Raw genomic sequence first — 22,007 nt, 5'->3', positions numbered from 1 at the left:
ATTGTCATGTTTCTTCTCCCAGGTGCTTGAATTCCAAAACAGGAGAAAATTCTAGGATAATATCGTAGGCTCTTTTAAAGTCCTTTTATAGAGGGGATGGTTTTAACTCAAAGGCTACATGATTGCCAGTACAGGTGTTGCAAAGGTGCTGAAATGTTGAAATATAACAGGTTTTTATCTGAAACTTGTGGCGCCTAAGTTATTCCACTGTTAAACCTGAAGTAACTAGTCTAGGCCTGTAGTGTGTGGTTTAAGACTTTATTTTTGTCTCTTTAGAGAGGAGAAAAGCCACATTCTTTTCATGCTGCAAAAAGAGAGTAAAAAAGGAAATTTCACCACTTCCTGGCTTCACTGTGGCCTCTGGAAACATAGGACACTATCTTCATTAGACTAATTGTTCTGAATCCTGACTCATGATAATGACACTGCCTGGAATTTGTGTCTTGCTTGTTGTCTGCACAGGCCTGCACCCAAGTCTGCATACTGCCCTGTGAAGATGTAGCTCTGATATTTCACTTGGGTGAGACACGGATATCTCTTATTGCCCCTCAATAATTGAAACAATATAAAAATCCTTTCAGTTGTGGAAATGGATAAATACTGTCAAGGTTTGTTTGTTTGTTTTAATTATAAAGCTTTAAAAAAACAAAAAACAAAAAACCCTGTATCTCACACTAGTGGTCTTAGAACAGCTTGGGGGCTGCTGCCACTTCCGACCATGGGTTCCATTCCTTGTTATGGCGCCAGAGAGGTTTAGGTTAGGGCTTAAGGAGATGGGCTCCACCACTTGCTGGCTCTGGGACCTGATCTCCCAAGTCTGTTTCCTTGTAGAGGGAAGGTAACGATAGCACTTACACCCCGAGAGAAGCACTTAGCACGGTGCCCAGCTCATGGAGAGGATTCCCTAAACATTCTACTGCTATGTCTTCTGCTGTCCCCTCTTGAGCTCCTTTCTATTTTTTTCCTGATGTAGCAGATAGCGCCACTGATATGTCTTGTGCTATCTGGAACACAGCCTGTCTAAAACTAATTTGTGTGTTCCCTCCCCTCCCCCTTCCTCCTCTCATCCTAAATCTACTTCTGCTCTGTCCTGTCTCCTCTCCAACCTCCAGAGGTGCCGGGGAGAGGTTAGCACCGCAGGCTCTGGAGGATTGAATTCCTGCTCCACCACTTAATGCCGCATGACCTTGGACAAGCGCCTTAATGTCTCTAAATCTCAGTTTCTTCAGTGAAGAACCTGATCGCAATCTGTCTTCTAGAACTGGGAAGATTCCCTGAGAGGAGTACACGTTAAGTGCTTAGTGTTGTTCCTGACACTTAAGTAAGTGCACGAATACGTGTTTATCACTAACAATTCTAAAGCTAGAAGTGGTGGTGTCAGCCTGAATCCCTCTTTCTTCCCCTCACCTGGGAGTCATCAGTGCTATTGATTCTACCTCAAAAGTCTCTCCTCTTTCTATTCACTGCTTTTAGGTCCGGGTTTCTTCACTTGAGTCCACTGCTCAAAGAGGTTCATAATCCCCTGAAATTATGTATTTATTTTTTGACATAGGTGCATTTTTCTTGAGGAGAAGGCATCTAACCTTTATCATTGACTTTCACACAGGTCAGTGACCCAGGAAAGGTTACTACTAACTACTGGCTTAGACTCTTACCTCTCGACTGTATTCGGTAACCTCTGTCCATTGACATTCCTCCCCTGGTCTGTGTGCCTCTGATCTACTCTTCACACTGTTGCCCAGTTATTTATTTATTTTTTTAGTGTTCTTACACCCCCATCCTGTGCATACAGTTGTGTTGACTCCCTGTTTCCTGTAGTGGCTGTTCTCACCCCAGCCACGTAACAGAGTCACATGGGAAGACTGTAAAAAAACACCAATGCCCAGTCCCCATCCTGGACCAATTAATTGATACTAACAAATACCAGACATCAATATTCTGTTTTAAATCTTCCCAGGAGATTTTAATGTGTAGCCAGAGTTGAGAGCCTCAGGGCTACAGGACAGTGGACCACCGAGTTAGCATGGCACATAGGGACCTCAGCAGTCGACTTTTTCAGCCTAATCTTCTGCCTCTTCCCCCATTCACATCCTGTCACTTCCACTCCGGGCACATAGTTTTTGCTATTCTCAGAACATGCTCCGAGCTTTTGCCTGGACTGATCGCTCTGCCTCAAATGCCTTTCGCTCTTTCTCTGCCTGGTCATTTCCGTCGCAGACCCTCCCCAAGTCCCAAAGACAGTTGCAACCCTCCTTTTGTGCAAACTTCTGCTATAGGCCTTACACTGTATTACAATTATTTGTGCCTGTCTTCCATACCACACTGAACTCCTAGAAGGTAAGATCCTTATTTATTTCACCTTTCTCATGCTTGGCACCAGCTTAGCAAGTTCCCTGAAAGTCTGATGAATAAGTAAATGAGAGGGGAAAGCAGCCTGCTCTGGGGAATCAGAAAGCCCATGGGGTTGGAGAGTGTAAGTAAATGTGCTGTACCAGATGTGGTGAGGAAGGCTCGGCAGAAGTTCATCCTCTACTGTTGCTTTTTTGTACTTTTATAAAAAGGAAAGATCAAAGTATATGAGTTTCTCATCTGGGACTAGGAAAGTCGAGACCAGCTTTGACAATCGCTCCAAACATTGTTGAGCGTAAAGTCATGTCATATTTGGCTCCTGAGATGGTACAGAGGTTTCTGAATGAGAGATGAAGAATCAGCCACTCCGATGATGGCAGCTGTTTATTTTGCCTAGTGGATTATCCTAACTTAGTTACTGATTTAAAGATATCCTTATATGGACGGTTCTCCAGACATTATATGTTTCTAATTTTGATCTCATCTCTGACCCTTAAGTTTTAGCTGCCGTCTTCTCTTGGCTGTTGTTAATACTTTTTTTCTCAGTGTATCTCAGAATTGTCCAACACATTCTACAGAATCATAACTTACATGTGATTGATTCCTCCTTTTCTTCAGTGCCCAGGATTAAATTTTGAAAGAGATTACTTTAGTGAATGATCTCGGAGAGATTCTTTTGGGTATTGTTCAGGGTTTTATCTTAATTATTTTTCCTGTACACTGGCCTACCACTACACTCTTAGGAGAAGATATGGCTTATTTAACACTTTTACACAGAGAACAGTAAGTACTAGTCCGACATCATGATGTGCATGTTTTTCTGATAGGCTGTGTATGAACAACTAGAATACCCTTCGTCTAACTGGCTGTTTATTATCCTATAATCCAATATCATATCTTAGAGTTGAATAATAACAAGAATTTTCTTATTCAAAATCAAAGTGTTAGTTGGAATTTATTAGTATGCTACTCTTTTACGTGTCCATCATCTTATTTAAAAAGAGGGTTTTTTTTTTTTACTTTTTAAAATTGAAGTATAGTTGTACAATGTTTTATAAGTTACAGGTCTACAATATAGTGATTCACAATTTTTAAAGGTTATGCTTCATTTATAGTTATTATAAAATATTGGCTGTATTCCCCATGTTAAGCCTTAAAGAAATCTGGATTTATCAAGAACTCCTCCTTTCAATGTAGTTGACATGAAAGGATCTTAATTAGTGAAACTAAAAAGAATAATTTTTAGTTATTTTTTAGGAGCATTTTTTTAAAAACAGTTCTGACTCAAAGAACTGGGAAATGCACCCTTTCCTGGCAATTAGAGAGACAGGAAGAGAATGTCAAGAAAAAGAAGAAACCGAGTCTTACAGTGTGAGCACTAAGGTCTAAAATGGATAATTGTCTCCTGTTTCACAGTCTACAATCAACCCCAATACCCTGGTACCGTTTGTCCACGCTTCTTTTTGTGAACCAGGGTCTGTGTAAAGGAACTGGTCTCTGTGTTTCTGAGAATGGCCTCTTGGATTATTATAATGTCTGGGCTATTACAGTTTTAAGAGCTGAGTTGTTAATCCTTCTGTTTTCTTGTTTATTGCTGATATTCTGAAAAATGAGCCCTCATTGGAGCACTTTTTAAAATGAAATACACAGTGCTCAAGAGATAGAATCATGTACATTTATCTCAAGAGACTAGGCTCTGTCCCCCTATTGAAACCAGCCACCTACCGGATTCTTGTAGCCAAGTGAAGTTAGAATCTCTCATGAATATTTCAGCTCTTCTAATTTGAGGTTGATTTTGAACTGCTTACCCCCGAAGTGACCACTTCTCAGTGTGTCTGGTTGAGAACAGACCACATCCGTTTACAACAAAACTGTTAAAAGTTAGAAAGCAAATCCTTGATTTCCCAACTGTCTTGGTAAACTGGTACCAAGTGTCGTGTTTTCCCACACACTTAGGCATCTTACGAATGCTCGGCGACTTGAGAATGGAACACAGGAGCCATGAGAACTTACTTGAAATTATTATTAGTAAAACTGGCAGCCTTGGGCTGCTATTATGAGGGTCCTTTCAACTTTACCCTGCAAGTTTCCTGTAAAAACCCAGAGCCCCAAAGTAGATTCTCTACTATGTACAGGTGGTTCAAACAGGAATTCCCCTTCATCATTATTTTACATAGGTAAAATAAATATTTTTTAAAAAATCCATGCCAAGTACTGTTCTGAGTGTTGTATGTCCATAGACTCATTTTTACAACAGTCTGTTAACTTGCCTATGGTTGCTAAGCTAGTAGGTAGTGAAGTTGGGATTCGAATGAACCCAGCAGCACGGCTGTATTAAAGAGCTCACCTACAGCCCTCTTTTAGTCCTTACCCTGAAAGAGATTGTAGGAGCTGTTGAAGTTGGCTTAATTGCTTGTGAAAGAGCGTGGCTGAAATAACAGAAATGAATACTGAGTGCTAATGTTCCAGAAGGTTTTGGAGGTTAATAGCTTGTTGCCTGATTCTTAATAGTTTTCCTGTAATTGGATGGAGTCGACTGAGAAGTGGGCATTTACGATTAGCAGTTCAGCATAACTTGTTAATTCACATTCTGTTCACCAGTGCGGAATTGACAATACAGTTTGATCTGTGGTGGGTGAAATTTTTACTGCTGCATTATCTATGAAAAAGAGGTTTCGAGACAAATAGTGTAAGATTGCAGGAAATTTTTACTTATTTCAACACAGCAGAATACTTTCAAGTACTTGTAGCAATTTTTTTTTTTTTTTAGTATAATCTGTATTCTCATCTTAAAAACAGAGGGAACTCAGTTTAATATTTGTTAATAGGTTCAAGTAATAAAACTGCATTTAAAAGTGTTTTCAGTTTGGATACATAACTACTTGAAGCCAAATTAGACTGGAATTAGTAAGATTTCATTAACCTACCTTTTGAATTATGTGGCTTTAAGTCTACTTTTTTCCCCCTGAAATCTCAAATTACAATACATTTAAGGTTTCTTGTTTTAGATTAGCCTGAATACTAATAAATTATAGAGGTTCTGATTGTACTTAATGAGCCTATGCTTATTTTTCCAATGAAGGTACATTTATTACATGAGACATTACTACAGCTTTGTTTGAATCTGGCAGCCGTGCTGTGTCTGTCTAGCAGTTTAAACCTAGCATCTCACATGCACAGCGGTTGCCCCAGGAGAGAAGAGGAGGGATAGTCTCTGATCTTCTGAGCAGAGGCTAATGTTGAGGTACAGGAAAACATGGCTGACCCTTGTGTTCTAGTACAGTGCTCTGTGAACTTCAGACGAAGGAAAAAATTAAATATATCTAGCACCTACTACATACACGTTCTGTCCTTGGTGATACAGCTATATCTGTATTTCTGTATTGATATACATCTGTCTATTGGTCTAGCTATCTAACTATCTATCTATCTTGCTATGTATGCATAAACATGAGTTTGTTTATTTAACAGAATATTTATATATTAAGCACCAGGCACTGTTCTGCATGCTTTACAAATATAAACTCATTTAATCTTCATAATCACCCTATGAAACTTGTATATTGTTATGCCCATTTTAAAGATGATGAAACTGAGACACAGAGAGAGTAATTGCCCAGGGTCAACAACTATTAAGTGATGAAACTAGAAGGAACCCGGGCAGTCTTGCTCTGGACTCCATACAATCATTGGACACTTTACAAGCATAAACTTGGAGAAGTTAAGGAACTTTATTAGTGGTCTAAACAGCTATTAATTGATAGAGCTGAAATCCATTTCCCAGGCATACATTCTACAGACATGCATCACAGCCTTCCTTTTTCTCCGTCTTTGCTCATGTTGTTGGTTCTGTATAATGTTCTTTCCACTCCTTTTACTGTTGAAAGCTTATCAGCAGGCAGAGGCTCAATTCACATGCCACTTTCTCCAAGATGCCTTTCTTGACTAACCCAACTAGAAGCCTCTTCTTTTCTTAGATTCCTATTGGAAAGGATTTTTACCCTTCGGGATGCTTACTGATTACCCTCTTATATGGTAGAAAGTTTATATATATATATACTGTCACGTCTCCTATCAGATTATAAGCCTCTTGAAGGTAGAACTGTCACTAACACCATTTTCTGCTATAGTCTTGGGCAGCCTGCTGTTTGTTCAAATCTTGCAAATGCTCGGGAGTTTCTTAGTGGCAGGAAGCAGTTGTTTAACAAGTGTTTGTTAAATGGATGACTATTAGGAATGTATTGGTGAGGATAAATTTTCCCCAGAGACTTCTAAGATACTTAAAAAATTAACTCTGTTAAAATAAGTATTCAAACAACAGCAGTAATAATGCTGCCTTTATTTTCATAGTCCTGATATAATTATGTTATAAATTATGCAGAATTAGCTGTTTATCAAAGGCTTAAAAAAGAACTGTCTTGAACTTGCTACTATGTGTATATATATTTTTAGCTTGCAAAAAATGCTGAAGAAAAAGTGGTTTATTCTTTGAGTCAGATTTCTCTGCTCATGTGTGTGTAAATGGTACTCTTAATCCATTTCTGAAGTATTAAGACAGACTGAAAGGCTATGAACTCTGCCCATGTAATCACTCTGAAGGCCAGGATGGAGAAGTCATTACTTTAGCACAGAGAGTTGTAGCATCGAAGGCCACTTATATTTGTTTCCAATTATAGGATGAAATAAATAGAGCACTTACATTTTAGCAATTTTATCATCAGACCATATCACTATTTCATTTTAGTTTGATTAACGTGATAATGGAGATGACAAAGTAAATGTAGTAATCAGAATTGTGGATTTTTTTAAAGCTAGAATTGTGAATTTTTAAGAGTAAGATAGACGTAGATTAGTCTTGGAGGATTTCGTTTGGAAGTAAAGAGATGGACTATTACAGACCTTTTGAAGATAGTATATTTGTGAGCTTTTGCTATATAACAAGCCACCTAATTCTAGCAGCTGGGAAAAGGAAACCTTCCGGTGGCTCTTCTGGTGGGAGCTAGCCCGGCTGGTCTTTGCAGTTAGCTGGTGGCTTGGCTGGGGCCGCATGGCCTGGGATGGCCTCCTGGCCCGTCGGGGTGCCCGGGGTGGGGCTTCAGTGGCAGAGGGCAAGTCTGTGCTCCACGTGGTCTCATCCTCAGAAGGCTAGCCGGGAGTCTCCAGGTGGTGGTCTCAGGGCTCCGAAGTGCAGCAGGACGGGGCAGGCTCCCCTGGGCCCGCACTTAAGTGTCTGGGTGGTGTCTGCAGGCCAAGCGCAGGGTCAGTGTGGGCAGGGGCTCCCCCGGGGTGTGGATACAGGGAAGCAGGAACAGATAGGGGGCTATTACTGCACCACCTAGCAGATATGAAATTTGTGCATACTGTTGGTCAGGGTCCCTAAATTCTGATCCAGCCTTAGGCTTGCAGCCTGAGCTGCTCTAATAGAGGAGAACTGAGCAGGCTGTCCAGGCTACAGGGTTTTCAGAGACAGTTTGCAGACCCTGGCTTCCCTGAAATACTTAACAATTGTTTGAAGCCCCTTTCAACTTTGCCTTTTTTGAAGCTTTGAAGTATGAAAGTAGGGAGGCTTTCATCCTCACTCAGTGACATCCCAAACCGATCTTCAGCGAGGACTGCACTGAAGGTGGGAAGGGTGCGACCCTAAAGGCGCAGTGGTTTACTGAGAGCGCATGCGTGGTCGTGCCTGACCGGGTGCCTGGCCGGCCCGGAGTCCTTACGCTGCCCCTTGATGTCGCACCATCGCCCTCGTTTTATGGGTGGCGAGGAAGCAGACTCACAGGCCCGCTGAGCTGCCTGGGGTCATACAGCTGGGGGGTGGGGCTGCCTTTTGAACCAGGTCTTACTGACTCCCCAGCTATGGTCCAAAGAAGACTTTCTCCCCAGTGGGCTGGGGATTTTTTTTCAGCACGATGCCTTTGAATACTTTATTTCATCCTCTGAAACACTGGGGACCGTGGTGAGATGTGAATTTTTCCCCCTTCCTACTTCTTTCCTGCCCTGTACCTTCACTAGTTAGGCCAAATAACCAGGTATAATTTGAAGATGATAAATAACTCAGAGAGGAAACTTTACTGCTGGTTCCAGATGTCATTTTTAAATATTTTGGAATAATCTATCTATGACTCTTCTAGATTCCAAAATAAAATTCAGAATCCTGAAATATTCTAGGACATATATTTAAAATTTCAGTGGCGGGGGGGGGATAAATTAGGAATTTGGGGGTAACATGCACACACTACAATATATAAAGTAGATAAACAACAAGGACCTACTGTAGAGCACAGGGAACTCTACTCAATATTTTGTAAAAACCTATATGGGAAAAGAATCTGAAAAAGAAATATCTATATGTATATAACTGAATCACTTTGCGGTACACTTGAAACTAACACAAAATTGAAAGTCAACTATACTTCAGTAAAAGAAATTTCATTAGAAATAACCTTCATTTAAAAAGCTGCCCCCCTCCCTGTGCTCCCACGGCCCACGGCACATAACTGCATCGCCCTATTTACCAGAACCGTGTATTTGCCAGGTTGGGGCTGGGGGGTCCGTCCCTCTCACTCAGCCGTGAGCTCCTTGACATAGAGACCTTGTCTTTCCTTTCTGTATCCTCAGCAGCAAGTCCCGGAACGGCAACATTCCAGTATTCCGGGAACAGTATTTGTTACAGGATTCTATAACTCGAGTCCATGCCCAGGGAGAAACGCTTTTCTTCTTTTCATCTCTCCTCCTTTTGGTCTGTTTGTCCTCCTTTTAGTCCTTTCTCTTTTCTGAGTCATTTTCTTCCTGTTTGTCTGAGTTCCTCAGCTTTCCATTTCTCCCACCCTCTCACTGGCGATCTTTATGTTCATTACATGTTGAAATGACAGCATCTTGGATATATTGAGTTAAGTAAAAATATTATGAAAATTAATTTCACCTGTTTATTTTTACTTTTTTAATGTGACTAGAAAATTTTAAATTATAGAGGTAGCTGCTCCGGAGAGTCGTTATCCAGGCCAGTCCAGGAACGTGAGTTCGTCAGAACAGTTGTCTTTGTCTGGATTTCATGGGTCTGTCGGACTGAAGAGCCCCTAGGCACCGGCCCCCATGCGCATAGCTCTGCCTCTGCCTCATCCCTGCCACCCACAGTTCATGACAGCGAACGGGAGGCTTTACCTTGCTTTAAAATGAGGCACAGAGATTTTTCTCTACTGTCACAGGTGTGCCTGGAACAAGAGTACAGTTGACTCTCACATTCTTTTCACTAATGAAAAGGAAACAGCAGGGTGACTCGTACATTGGAGGATACACTATTTTCTTTGGAATGTTTTCGTTCTTGCATTTTGGAACAGGTGTGGCCTCTGTTGAAAGCAACAGTGGGGTCATACTCAGCATATTTGACACGTGAGGAACCGGAAAACTGCTCGGCGTCCCCTGCCTTCGGTGTAAGGGGTGTGGGTCCGTCATCTTGGCCCTCTCCGATGCCAGATCCTATGCATAAGTATTTATGGTGTATTGGCTTTTTTCTTTTATTCAGTTTAGGCTAGAAATAATGTTTTGGCTTAGAAACTCTTTGACTGAACTATGACATAATAGGATAAGGATAATTGTGTCAAAAATAGCCTCTTGATGTCCTCCTTTGGCATGAAGAATTCCAGAGTCAGTTCGCTGTGGATCACTGAGAACTGACCATGTTAATCAGAGGTCAGCCATCTTCGATAAGTTCTTCCCTTTGGGCGCAGAGTGGGGGGCCCACTCCAGCGACTGGGGTTGGGACGGTGAGTGCAGGGCAGCTACCATCTCACGGGGGTGAGCTCGTGCTGGCTGTGGCCGCCGAAGGCTGGGCCTGGGGGTGGACGCCCAGACTGGCAGCCAGCAGTTTTTGTAAACAGCCGGGAGGGGGATTGTGCTGGTGGCTGCCAGCTCAGGCCAGTGAAAACCAACCCGTTCGCCGCTTTGGGTGGCGTGCCACAGGTGGCCAGTGCTTCATAAGGACACAGCCAGGCCTTAGGGGTCCATGTCACCTGCCTGTACCAGGGAGTTGGGGTGTGAGCCTCAGAGCTCAGACCTGGGATTTGGGAGCTGAGCAGAATAAATCTCTTGAAATCTAAACTGACATACGACATTTTAAAATTGGGAAAACAAACAGCTCTGAAAAGATTTGTAGGATTATAGCTGAATAGTTAACATGGAAGACATGTCATAGAGAGGTTAGGAGCAGGGGTGGAATAATCCCGTGTTGATTCAGTGAGAAGCGCTGGACAAGGCATTGAATTTCCCTGTTTACCCATCTGTTTATAAAACAAAATGGGAAAATGACATCTCCCAGAGATGTTTGGAGATTTGATTGATGTTCGTAGTGTGCCTGGATAGCTCTCATAAAGTGTCCAGTAAGAGCAAAATATGTCATAAGAACTTAAATATCTACACAAACTAGTCTGAACCATCTTGAGTAGATAAGCAGTTCTGTGTCTTTGATCCAAGTTGTACTTATTAAGGCAATTTGTATTTTTCAGAGAAAGTTCCGTGTTACTTCTAATTTTCTTTTGAATATCAGCTATGTACTTGGGGTCTTTAACTGTCAACTTGAGCTTCAACATGATTGACAGATGGTCTGTCACCTATAAAGGACAACTTACCAGTTCCAGACAGCCAGGCAAGGCAGTTAAATACACTTCAACATGCTTCTTGCTAAGGACGATGCCTTTTGCAAATATTTGAGATATTTGTTCTCAGCTGTAATTTATTAGTGAACCTGTATCCTCATAGCGACTCCTTGGGAGGTGCAGAAGACAAAGCCAGAAAGCAAACGAAATTCGTTCATTATATATCAAGAAAAGAGCTTTCATTTACCGCTCTTTGTTGGTAGACTTACTGGTATGTGTCTTTGATGCCTGTTTAATTTCACGTAGTACCACGTCTAGTCATGCTGTGTAAATAATCTGACAGAATATCCCTTGACTTGGTTTTTCCTTGTGAAGAGCATACAGCACTGCCACCTTGTTGCCAAAGTTTTGTCTGATTTGAAAGTGCTTAAAAATCAAGTGAACGCCTGCTGTGAAAAAGAGCTTACTCTCTCTCCGTCTGTCAGTACTTGCGAAAACAGGAAAACAGCGTAAAAGGAGATAGCACCATGGGACTGAACTCAATAATTAGCATAATCATGATGCTCTGTATTGTTCCCCAGGGCACGCCCCTTGGCCAGATCTCCCATTAAGAGGACACCAATGTTGTCCCAGCGAATAAATCCCCGCACGCATGATGCAGATCAGCGAGTTCCTGCCCGCTGCGCCGGTGCAGTTAATTTTAGCCAGGGTTTGTTCTATGAGTTGTAAACCTGTTTACCCAAGTAGAAGTTAGCAAGCTGAAATGTGACTTCTCCGCCCCATGTGAGAGGCGTCTATTTTAGACTCAGGTTGTTGGTGATACGCAGAGAGCAGTCTTTGAAGAATTGCAGCCCCGATTTCCTTTGAAAGTACTTGTGAGTACTGGGTGAATCTTTCAGATTTCTCTTTGTTCTTTTCTCCTTAAATCTTCCTAATGTTGCTATCATAGTAATTTTTTATCTCTTGGGAAAACTGGGAGCTCTGGGGTGGGCACTTTAGAGGCTTCTAAGAATGGTGGCGAAAGGGCTTTCCTTAAATGTATCCTAATGCAAGAAACCTGCCTTACTCCATTTTCCCAGGAGAAAGTATGTGATTCTTACTATTTTTATCTTTGCAAAAGCAATCTGTGGATTGTTGCATACTTTATCTGCTCAAATATTTGATTAATGGAATGGTGTGTCATTGAGCTTTATTTTCAATGGTAACCTAACTCTTAGAGGGGAAAAAAAAGTGTTGAAAGTGGATTCCTGTTACACTTACTGCGAGCTACAAGTTTATGTGCAGAAATAATGGGAGTGTCAAATGTAATTTTGTAAAATGTGTAGATGGACAGTTTTTGTCAAAGGAGGATTTGGTGCTTAAATCCATATACTCCTAAAGAGAAGCCCTTAAAAAAATAAAATGAATTTAGGAGGAAGCTTTTGGAAAGTAATTGAAATTATCTTCTGGAAGAATTCCCTAATCTTAACTGCTCTTAATGTAACAAGTCGCCAACTTAAATTTGGACTGAAGAAGACTAAAGATTTTAATGTAGAATATTTTCAATTAAGTCTGAATCACCTTGCTTAGTTTGAAGTGTGTTTTAATTCAGAAGACTCGGACTTCATGCCAAACAACTTGCTTATAACACAGAACCTGGCAGGAATTTCTTTATCAATTAATACGTAGATTATCTCCCCCCTGGGAATGTTGATTTTAATGAAACAGTTCTAACAGGGGGTAGTAGCTGCTCCCAGGCGTTAGGGCTCCATCATCTGTGGGCCCGGAGGAAGGCTTGCCCTCAGATGCCATTTTCCATTTGGAAAGCTGCATTTAAAGACTTCTTTGTTAGTATGTATTGTCTGATTTTAAATCCGAACAGCCCAAGGTGCCAACAATGAAAGGAAATGTTTCAGTGGTACAGTTAGTAGGAAAAGAATGTAAGATGGGGAAAATAGAACTGAGTTCTTGGGCTATTTTTAGAAATAAACTTTTTTTTTTTTTCAGCTTAAGTCTCTTTATTGAGTAGAAGAGAAATTTGCCATCCGGATTCATTGTAATTATAACAGAAAAGTCTGTAATGTCATCTTCAGCAGTTAAAGGGACTTTGTTCCAGGATATTCTGCAGAATATATACTTTTATCCGAAGAGAGTAACTGTTCTTACTTTTGACTGTTAATAAGGCACCATCAGAGTCTCAGTGGAGTGTTTTTAGAGGTATACTGTGGTTGGGTATTAGATCCTTTTCAAGCTATTATTCATCCGCTCAATTGTCGTTTAGTCCTGCGAAAAAGAAAAACTGTTTAAGATTTATCCATGTTTTTAATTTAACAGAAAGAAGTTTCCAAAGGTGTTTTTACTACAAGGAAGCATATGTTCTTTTAGGAGGAGTTACTAAAATGCTTGTAGACACTTTCCGAGTGTTTGTTTTTGTGATTTATGCGCTTTGAGAGAGTGACCTAGGCCAGGAGGTGATGTCAGTGTCAGGGTGGAAATTTCTCCTGTTTGCTGGAGCCGCGGTTCTCCTCCTGCTGTTCACCCCGGGTGCCTGGTAAAGGGACAGTGGTCTCGGTGCCCTCCTGAGAAGAGGCTCTGTTGACTACTTGTGACCTTGGCCGTGACCAATCACAATGAGCTCAACCTAGAGTCACCAGCAGGGGGTCCAGATGCTGAGAAACGTGGGCAGCTTTGTGGCCTGTGGAAGGAGCCCGGGACCCGTGGTTTCGGCCGTGTGCCGGGCACGCCTGAGCCTCCCGTAGCCCTCCTGCACTTAACTTGGTGCAGGTGTGTCCTCCAGCGCTGTTTAAGCTGCTCTCCCTGGCAGCCTGCCCTCCTGTCCTAGTCCTCTCCCTCTTAAAATAGTTACAGCCCCAGAGGCTCTGACAGAGTTGACTCCTGATCGCGGTAGATTTCTTTTACTGTGACGTCATTCCTAGACAAGAGCCGTCTGCTCTGAAGCTTTGCAGGGTTTTCAGGGAAGTGGAGAGGAACCTTTTCTCTGGCTCCCCTTCATCCACATGCGGTTTTTAGTAGCTAACTGTGTGGCTAGACTTACATTATCTAACAGGTTGCCTTTTGGTTGGGAGCCTAATGCATGTGCTCGGTGATCACACTTCTAGAATGTTCTCTTTCAGAAGGAACTCTTGCAGGAATAGGATTTGATACGTTGAGTTCCGAATGAAAGGAGCAGTGAGCGGAGGGGTGTCTTCAGCGCTGCCTGTCTTGGGCACAAGTGTATGGTAATAGGACCTGGTCCTCGGCAGGAATGCCGATTGCTTCTGGAAATGCTGGGACGGCTGTTACTATTTAGCATGTATTAAGCACCCCCAGAGCCATACAATGCACAAAGAAAGCATAGTTCCTACTCTCAAAGAGCCCACATGCTCAAATTAGGCGGGACAGAGCCTGGGCCGCGACTTGCACACTGAGTAAACCTGCAGAGCAAGGAATAGAAGGAAGGAAAAGAAGACAAATGGGGAGGGTCGGGGGTCACCCGTGGGCTGCTTTCAGTCCATCTGGGCTTCCGCCTTCCGTAGGATTCGGGCAGCCGGCAGTGCCACGGGGCCCTGCTTCCCTGTCTCTTCCAGCAGCTGGGGAAGTGATGGAGGTAAGAGGGGGATGGCCCCCAGGGCCCAATCCACAGCCCCAGGTCTCTGGGACGATTCCCCACACAGGGAAGGAGATCAGGAGTTTCACCTGCACCTGGAAAGGGACTGTTAATTAGTCTATAAAGAGGACACTTGATACCGCATAAAAGTAAGGAGCTTCTTTCTCCACAGAGTGATGTCTGGATAGAAACCTGCACTTGGGTTCCCGATTTTCTCTCCCTCTTAAACTAATACACGATTGAACAAGTTACTTCATCCCCAATCTGGCTGGGGATGTCGAGTCAACAGTTGTATCAGTTAGAGAAGTGCTCTGAGCTTCTCTGAAGAAAGGCGTTTCGAAGGTCAGCTCAGCATGACTGCAGCCCAGAACGGTGTCAGAAGGACAGGAATCAGAGGCAGCTAACAAGGCAAGCTCGGGTATAAGAGATTAATAAAAGGAGGATGTGGTATGAATCTGTGAGTCATTTTCCCTTTGTAGTCAACCTCATCCCATCTCTGACTAAGGTTCCGGGTCTCGTTCACGGCTCCACAACTAAAAGGGACTTGGAGAGATCCCAACAGAGAACCTCAAAAATGATTAAAGGGTTGAAAAATGATGCCTATAATAAGATGTTAGGGAACATCTATTATTTAGGCTGAAGGGAAAAAAATGACCAGGGGACTCTTGAATTGTTATTCCAGTATCTGTGTGCCTCTGGACCAGGGGATGATGGCCAATTAGTATCCAGTTCTATTGAGGATGTAAGGGTTTGGTCCAGTAAGGGTTAGGTTAGAACCGTGGTCCTCAATGTGTGGTCCTAGTACCCTCAGCATCAGTACCACCTGGGAGCTTGTGAGAAATGCACATTCTCAGGCCCCACCCAAGACCTGTTGATTCAGAAACTGTGCAGGTGGGACCCAGCAATCTGTGTTTTAGCTCACCCCCCAAGTGACTCGGATGAAGCGGGAGGACCACTAGATAAGGTACAAAGAAGAGTATTACAAAATGGGGAATTTGGGTACTGGAAAATATAAACGTTTTTCCTGAAGTCATCTAAAAATGGGTTTATATTTGTTTGCAGTGTTTTCAATATTCTGTCTGAAGTCAGGAGTTAAGTGACCTGTCACAGCCCCCTCTAGCCCTAACTTTGCTCTGGATTTCCTCTGTCACCGAGAGAAGACTAATAATTACCCAGGAGAATTTTGCAATTACTTTTCTGAACTCAGTAGTTAAGACAGTGCCCATTTCAGATGAGGAGCAGATGAGATATTGTGATAGAAGTCACACTGTATTATATCTCCTGCTTCTGCTCTATCACAGTGTCATTAAATAGACTGTCTGCTCCCCGTGTGACTTCTCAGCAGCCACCTGAGGGCAGGTTTGGGCAGCTGGGAAAATAGGGAGCCCCTTGATGTTGGCCCGTGACCCCTCTGTGCAGCAGACTGCTGTGACAGTCCCCATTTCAGGGGGGCTCTTCCCCATTTCAGAAGAAGCGTGGGGACAGGGGCAGTGTGATGCCACCCCATCTTCCCAACTCTGTCCCTTCCGCCTGCAGGATGCCATCCCTCGTGCCTGCACGGGGAGTTCCACCTGCCACCTGGAAGCTGGGGACAGGGGGACCTAAATATATTGTGGTAGTGGGTCTCCCTTAGAGCCGGAGGATAGGGACCTGTTTATCCTGTTGTTTTGTATCCGCAGCAAACAACCAACGGGACACCTAGTAGGCACTTAACACAAATACCTAGTGAATTATTCCGTTGCACCGTCCAAGGCCACAGGTGCTCCGCCCCTGCCTGTGTAATTAATGATCTCGAATCGGGCAGCTGGCAGTTCTGACCCTCCCCAGTCCAGGTACTTACTCCTGAGTCCCTCTCCTCCCCGCGCAGCCCCCCATTTTGCACATAATAAAAATGCATCTTAATTTAGTTGTCTTTGCCCTTTTGTGTATTTTTCCTTTGTACTTTTGCTTGAAGGAGTTGTCTGGGGTTGAAAACAAACTACGGAGAGTGTGTGTGTTACACTTTGTATAGCGTTTAGGACAATCAGGGCTTCCTGTGATCAGAGTGAAGAAAGGGTTCTCTGAGGACATGTTTTGCCAGTGGTGCCTAGAAAGTGTCACACCAGGATCGCACTGTTGTCCCCAGAGAGGCCACGTCCTGCCTTGGCTCGGCTCTGAGGCCCTCAGAGCTCAGCGCTGGGAACGGGGATAGTGGCATCCTTAGCTTTTATAGCTGTTCTTTATCACACATTTGCAGAGTATTCAACATTCCTTCAAGTGAGGGCAGTCTGGCATAGACTCGTTTGCCTTGTCATGGGAGACAGAGGGTGAAGGTGGCAGGTGAGTATTCCAAGGCTGTCACTGAGTCTTCAGACCTCGTTATGTTGGAAAAAACTGACTTCTCAGACATGAGGCCGCGTGTACTGTCACGTTCTACATCTGTGTCCACGCACAGAGTATGTGAGACCTGGTCCCTGTGGGGGTTGCACACAGAGAAGACAGGTTTGTCTTAGTGATTCAGAGAGCAGAGACGACTGACTTCTAACGCCCTGGATCAGTCTCTGAATAGAAAATACTATCTTTAAAACCCCTGAATTCTCAATAACTATATATCCAGTAGAGGAAAGCCAAATGGCTGCTTGATTTGGTTCTTCATGGTAGCAGGCAAAAGGCTATTTTCATTTCTGTACAAAGAGAAATGACAAAATAGTCTTCTTCGGTATTTCGCCCTGGCAGAAGTAATTTTGTTTCTAAAATCAGTCATATCTAGTCCACAGATGTGTCATTAAAAATGAGAGTGATGGGACTTCCCTGGTGGCGCAGTGGTTTAAGAGTCTGCCTGCCAATGCAGGGGACACAGGTTCGAGCGATGGTCCGGGAAGATCCCACATGCCGCGGAGCAACTAAGCCCGTGCGCCACAACTACTGAGCCTGTGCTCTAGAGCCCGTGAGCCACAACTACTGAGCCTGCATGCCACAACTACTGAACCCACGTGCCACAACTACTGAAGCCCGCACGCCTAGAGCCTGTGCTCCGCAACAAGGGAAGCCACCGCAATGAGAAGCCCGTGCACCGCAACGAAGAGTAGCCCCAGCTCGCCACAACTAGAGAAAGCCTGTGCGCAGCAACAAAGTCCCAGCGCAGCCAAAGATTAATTAATTAATTAATTTAAAAAAATTTTTTTTAAATGAGAGTGGTTAAATGGTTTGGGATTAACTTTGTCTCATGGTAGTTGTTGAGTCAAAAAATTTAATGTCTTCGAAAGGACAGGAAAAAAAACTCTTTAGCTGGTTATTAGACTACACAAGAATTACTCACCTAATAATTCAATAAAAGATCCCCAGAGACAACCAAGTAAGGTACAGGTTAAATAATTTATGGTGTTGCCATATAATGCAACACACTGCAGCCGTTTGAAATGATGATGTTGGATGTACATGGAGTAAAACTATCAGGTTACAGAAAACGTGTATCACCTCATTTTTTGAATGGAAGGCATTTTTAAATGGGCCAGTGGCTTTAATTCCTGTTTTAAAAGGAAGGCATTTATATGTACATAAAAAAAGAATGCAGTGCACCAAATATAAACAATAGTTATGTGTAGGAAATGAGCTCACGCATGATGTTTTTCCCCTGGCTTTTTGGTTACCTGTATTTTAAACTTTTTTTCTTCAACGAGCATATATTACTTATGTAATAATGAAAAACTTTCTTTTCAAAAAGGAACTATTGTAATTAATTTCTTTTTAATAAACTTATTTATTTATTTATTTTTGGCTGCGTTGGGTCTTCGTTGCTGCGCGCGGGCTTTCTCCAGTTGCAGCGAGCGGGGGCTACTCTTCGTGGCGGTGCACGGGCTTCTCATTGCGGTGGCTTCTCGTTGCGGAGCACGGGCTCTAGGCACACGGGCTTCAGTAGTTGTGGCACGTGGGCTCAGTACTTGTGGCTCGCGGGCTCTAGAGCACGGGCTCAGTAGTTGTGGCGCACGGGCTCAGTTGCTCCGCGGCATGTGGGATCTTCCCGGACCAGGGATCGAACCCGTGTCCCCTGCATTGGCAGGAGGATTCTTAACCACTGCGCCACCAGGGAAGCCCTGTAACTCATTTTTATTTTGAGTTCTATATTTTATTTAATTCACCAGTGGCCTCCCAGTGGCTTACATAATTAATGCCTACCCCTGTGGATAAAACTAGTGCACCAAAGTATACACAAAAACAATGGTCATTTTGCAGTGGTGGGCTAGGAGCATTGTTCCTTGCCTTACTTTCTCCTTTTCCATATTTACCAAAAATTTTATATGCACGCATATTATTTTTACAATGGAAAACCGTAAGGCAGAGACTTGAGATCTTGTTTCTTGAGAAGAGGCCCACATAGGCTGATGTGTAGCAATTACCAGTGAAGGTTGATCCTGTTAATTCTGCAGTGTGAAGGGCATTCAGCAGGGGTCTGCCGTCACTACTGGGTGCTCTGGAGGTTCCGTGAACTCTCACATGAATGTCAAATTGGCCATGGTCTCAGGTTCAGTGTTTTGTGGAGAGCGAAGACAGGGAGCTGGGGAATCCAGCATATTTTAAAAAGTCATTAAAATGGTATGCCTAGTGTTATGATTACCCACTTAAGTTTTGTCAGGGGCCATCCTTCTGGATCGTGGATCCAGAGTAGTGGGTGGTGGAACCATGTGCTGGGGGCCTCGGGTAGTGTTTCCACAGTACTTAGCTGTGTGGTATCTGCGTGTATCTCAGCAGCGTTTACTGAGGTGAGTGATGGCCCTGTAGGAGAGCACCGGCTGTCTCAGTTACTTCTGCCACACGCTGCCAGGATGTCCTTGTGGCCTTAATCAGAAGGCTGTTTTGGGGAGCTGCTGTGGTACGGGTGGCCGTTGATTTAAGAAAGTCTTGAGCAGAAGCAGGAGACCTCCCTTTCTACTCGCTTTGTATGGTGAGTCGAGAGGGTAAGTCCTTTTGATGGTTATGTAAAGGGTCTCTCATTTCGTCTCTTCCTAAGCCTCGGACCAAATGCGTGGATCCATCCCCAGGTTCACTTGAAGACGGAGGTCTGGACTGAGATTCAGTTGAATCCACTGTCAACAGGACTGATACCTTAAGCTTAATTTAAAGCCAAAGAGCCTTGAGAAACCAGAAGGAATCTAGGATCGTGTACAACCACGTTTTGACCTAGTCTTTGGTTCAGAACCTTTGTTACTCATCAGGAGTGTTTCCTGGAATCCTGAGAACTGAGAAAGCTGGTTTTTCAAGTTTCCTTCCTACTGTTTTCATCCTTACAAGGAGCGTTCTTCTCCTCATCCTCTCTTTCCTTTCTTCATCATCTTTGTCTCTTTCTCCTGCACTTATACAGTAGGAATCATCTCGTAATCCTTCTCCACACTCTTGCCTCCCCGAGGAAGTAAAGACACGTCCCCCATGGGTTTATCTTCATTTTCTCTGGGCAGGGGAGGGGAAAAGAGCAGTGGGTGAATAGTTTAACCCAGATAGTCAGATATTCAGTGGATGGAACCCTGTTCCCAGTGAGGACTGTGGAGGCCACTTCCGCACATCCTTGCCACCAAGCGGTTCCAACTTCAGTGAGACACAGAGCTATCCGCACACGGTGAGAGCACAGATGTGTTTCAAGATGAATAAGTAGGTGGTCACAGTTTGATTGATAGAAGGCTTTGCCAGTTGAGTGGCACGAAGGAAGAAAGAGAGCATCCTTTTAAAAGGGATAAAGCAGGGACTTCCCTGGAGGCGCAGTGGTTAAAAATCCATCTGCCAATGCAGGGGACACAGGTTCGAGCCCTGGTCTGGGAAGATCCCACATGCCGCGGAGCAGCTAAGCCCGTGCGCCACAACTACTGAAGCCCGCGTGCCTAGAGCCCGTGCTCTGCAACAAGAGAAGCCACCGCAGTGAGAAGCCCGCACACCGCAACGAAGAGTAGCCCCCGCTCGCCACAACTAGAGAAAGCCCGCGCACAGCAACGAAGATCCAACACAGCCAAAAATAAATAAATAAATTTATAAAAAAATAAAAAAAAAATAAAAGGGGTAAAGCAGATAAAAGTATTTCGTGAAACTATAGACTACATTAGAAAAGGCAGGAAACTGGTGGCTGTCGAGGGAAAGGGTGGCTTTTGTAAGAGCAAGAGGAGAATGAATCTTGGCTTAAAAATTTGGACTGAGTTTCTTCCTTTTTGTTTTTTTCTTTGTTCATTCCCTTTTTGTTTTGTTTGTTTTTGCCTTTACTCTGAAGATTAAAAGCAAAAATGAGAGGGTACGGATGTACTCAACGTAGCGAGGTGGTTGGGAGTTATAAATGAGCTCATCTACTATCATAAAAGTTTAAAAAAAAAAAAAAAAAGAAAGAGGGATTGCTTTCAACTTGACCTGAAATTAAAGTGGTGGCCGGAGCGGGAAGAGAGCCTCGCTGAGTTGTTCTGTCACTCTGTGCCTCAGCCTGCTGTGCAGACTTGAGGATCCCTGGGGACCCGGCAGGCAGTGCGTCCAGCCTTACACCTTGTCTGTCAGGCCTGATTTTTGCCATCTCTACTTTTGTTTACATTCGTTTGATTTTTCCTTGATCTTTAAGTCATAGTGTCTTCAGGCTCTGTGGGCCTTGTCAGTAACAATTAAGGAAATCCAGAATTTTTACTTGAAGAAAAATGACGACGCCTAATCCAGAAGAGACTTCTTTGGTCAGGTATAAAAGCTTGACCTTATCATACTAACTATTAAGCATTAGAAGGATATGGTTTTTTAAGTTTAGTTTGTATTGTGTTCTGAGAAGAAATGACCCCCAGTAGGCAGTAGTATAATAAGATTTTGTTTTCTGTCCCCTTATTAACTATTAAGTACTGAACTTTTAAGAACCCAAGTGATCAAATTGGATCCAGCTGTGTAAGAGCAGTACCGGTGTAGAGGTATCTTTTCTTTTTTATTGATTGATTGATTGATTGATTGATTGCTGTGTTGGGTCTTCGTTTCTGTGCGAGGGCTTTCTCTAGTTGTGGCAGGCGGGGGCCACTCTTCATCGCGGTGCGCGGGGCTCTCACTGTCGTGGCCTCTCTTGTTGCGGAGCACAGGCTCCAGACGCGCAGGCTCAGTAATTGTGGCTCACGGGCCCAGTTGCTCCGCGGCATGTGGGATCTTCCCAGACCAGGGCTCGAACCCGTGCCCCCTGCATTGGCAGGCAGATTCTCAACCACTGCGCCACCAGGGAAGCCCCCCGAGGTATCTTTTCTTAAAAGACAAATCCAGTCACTTAAAAATTTACGTACAGTAAAATTCACTTTTTCTGGTGTACAGTGGTATGAGGTTTTACACATGCTCAGGTTTTTATGGCCACCAGCACAGCCAGGATACATAATAATTCCAACTCTTGTGCAGCTCCTTTATATTCAGACCTTCCCTCCACCCCTTGCTCTCTGAACTGTGAAAGTAGTCTCTAAGCCCCAAACGTCATGGTAGAGGGTGAAAATCTAACTAGCTAAGGGGACTTAAGCACA

At 43.5% G+C, this 22,007-nt stretch overlaps 1 protein-coding gene across 9 annotated transcripts in view; it reads left to right on the top strand.

Moving 5' to 3' along the window:
• Window positions 1-22,007, top strand: part of SLC20A2 (solute carrier family 20 member 2) — a 108,264-nt gene that overhangs the window by 18,686 nt on the left and 67,571 nt on the right. For 2 of the 9 annotated variants that reach the window (XM_068532370.1, XM_068532374.1), the window contains exon 1: window positions 11,577-11,815. The exons of the other annotated variants lie outside the window; for them this stretch is intronic. The gene's annotated coding sequence lies outside the window, so the exon portion shown is untranslated. Of the gene's footprint in view, window positions 1-11,576; window positions 11,816-22,007 lie in introns of those variants that run through there. 9 annotated transcript variants of the gene reach the window in all.

The sequence above is a fragment of the Eschrichtius robustus genome, chromosome 21 (assembly GCF_028021215.1).
Source record: "Eschrichtius robustus isolate mEscRob2 chromosome 21, mEscRob2.pri, whole genome shotgun sequence".
NCBI lineage: Eukaryota > Metazoa > Chordata > Mammalia > Artiodactyla > Eschrichtiidae > Eschrichtius > Eschrichtius robustus.
Note: the sequence above shows the minus strand (reverse complement) of the source record. Positions and strands in the feature narration are given on the sequence as shown.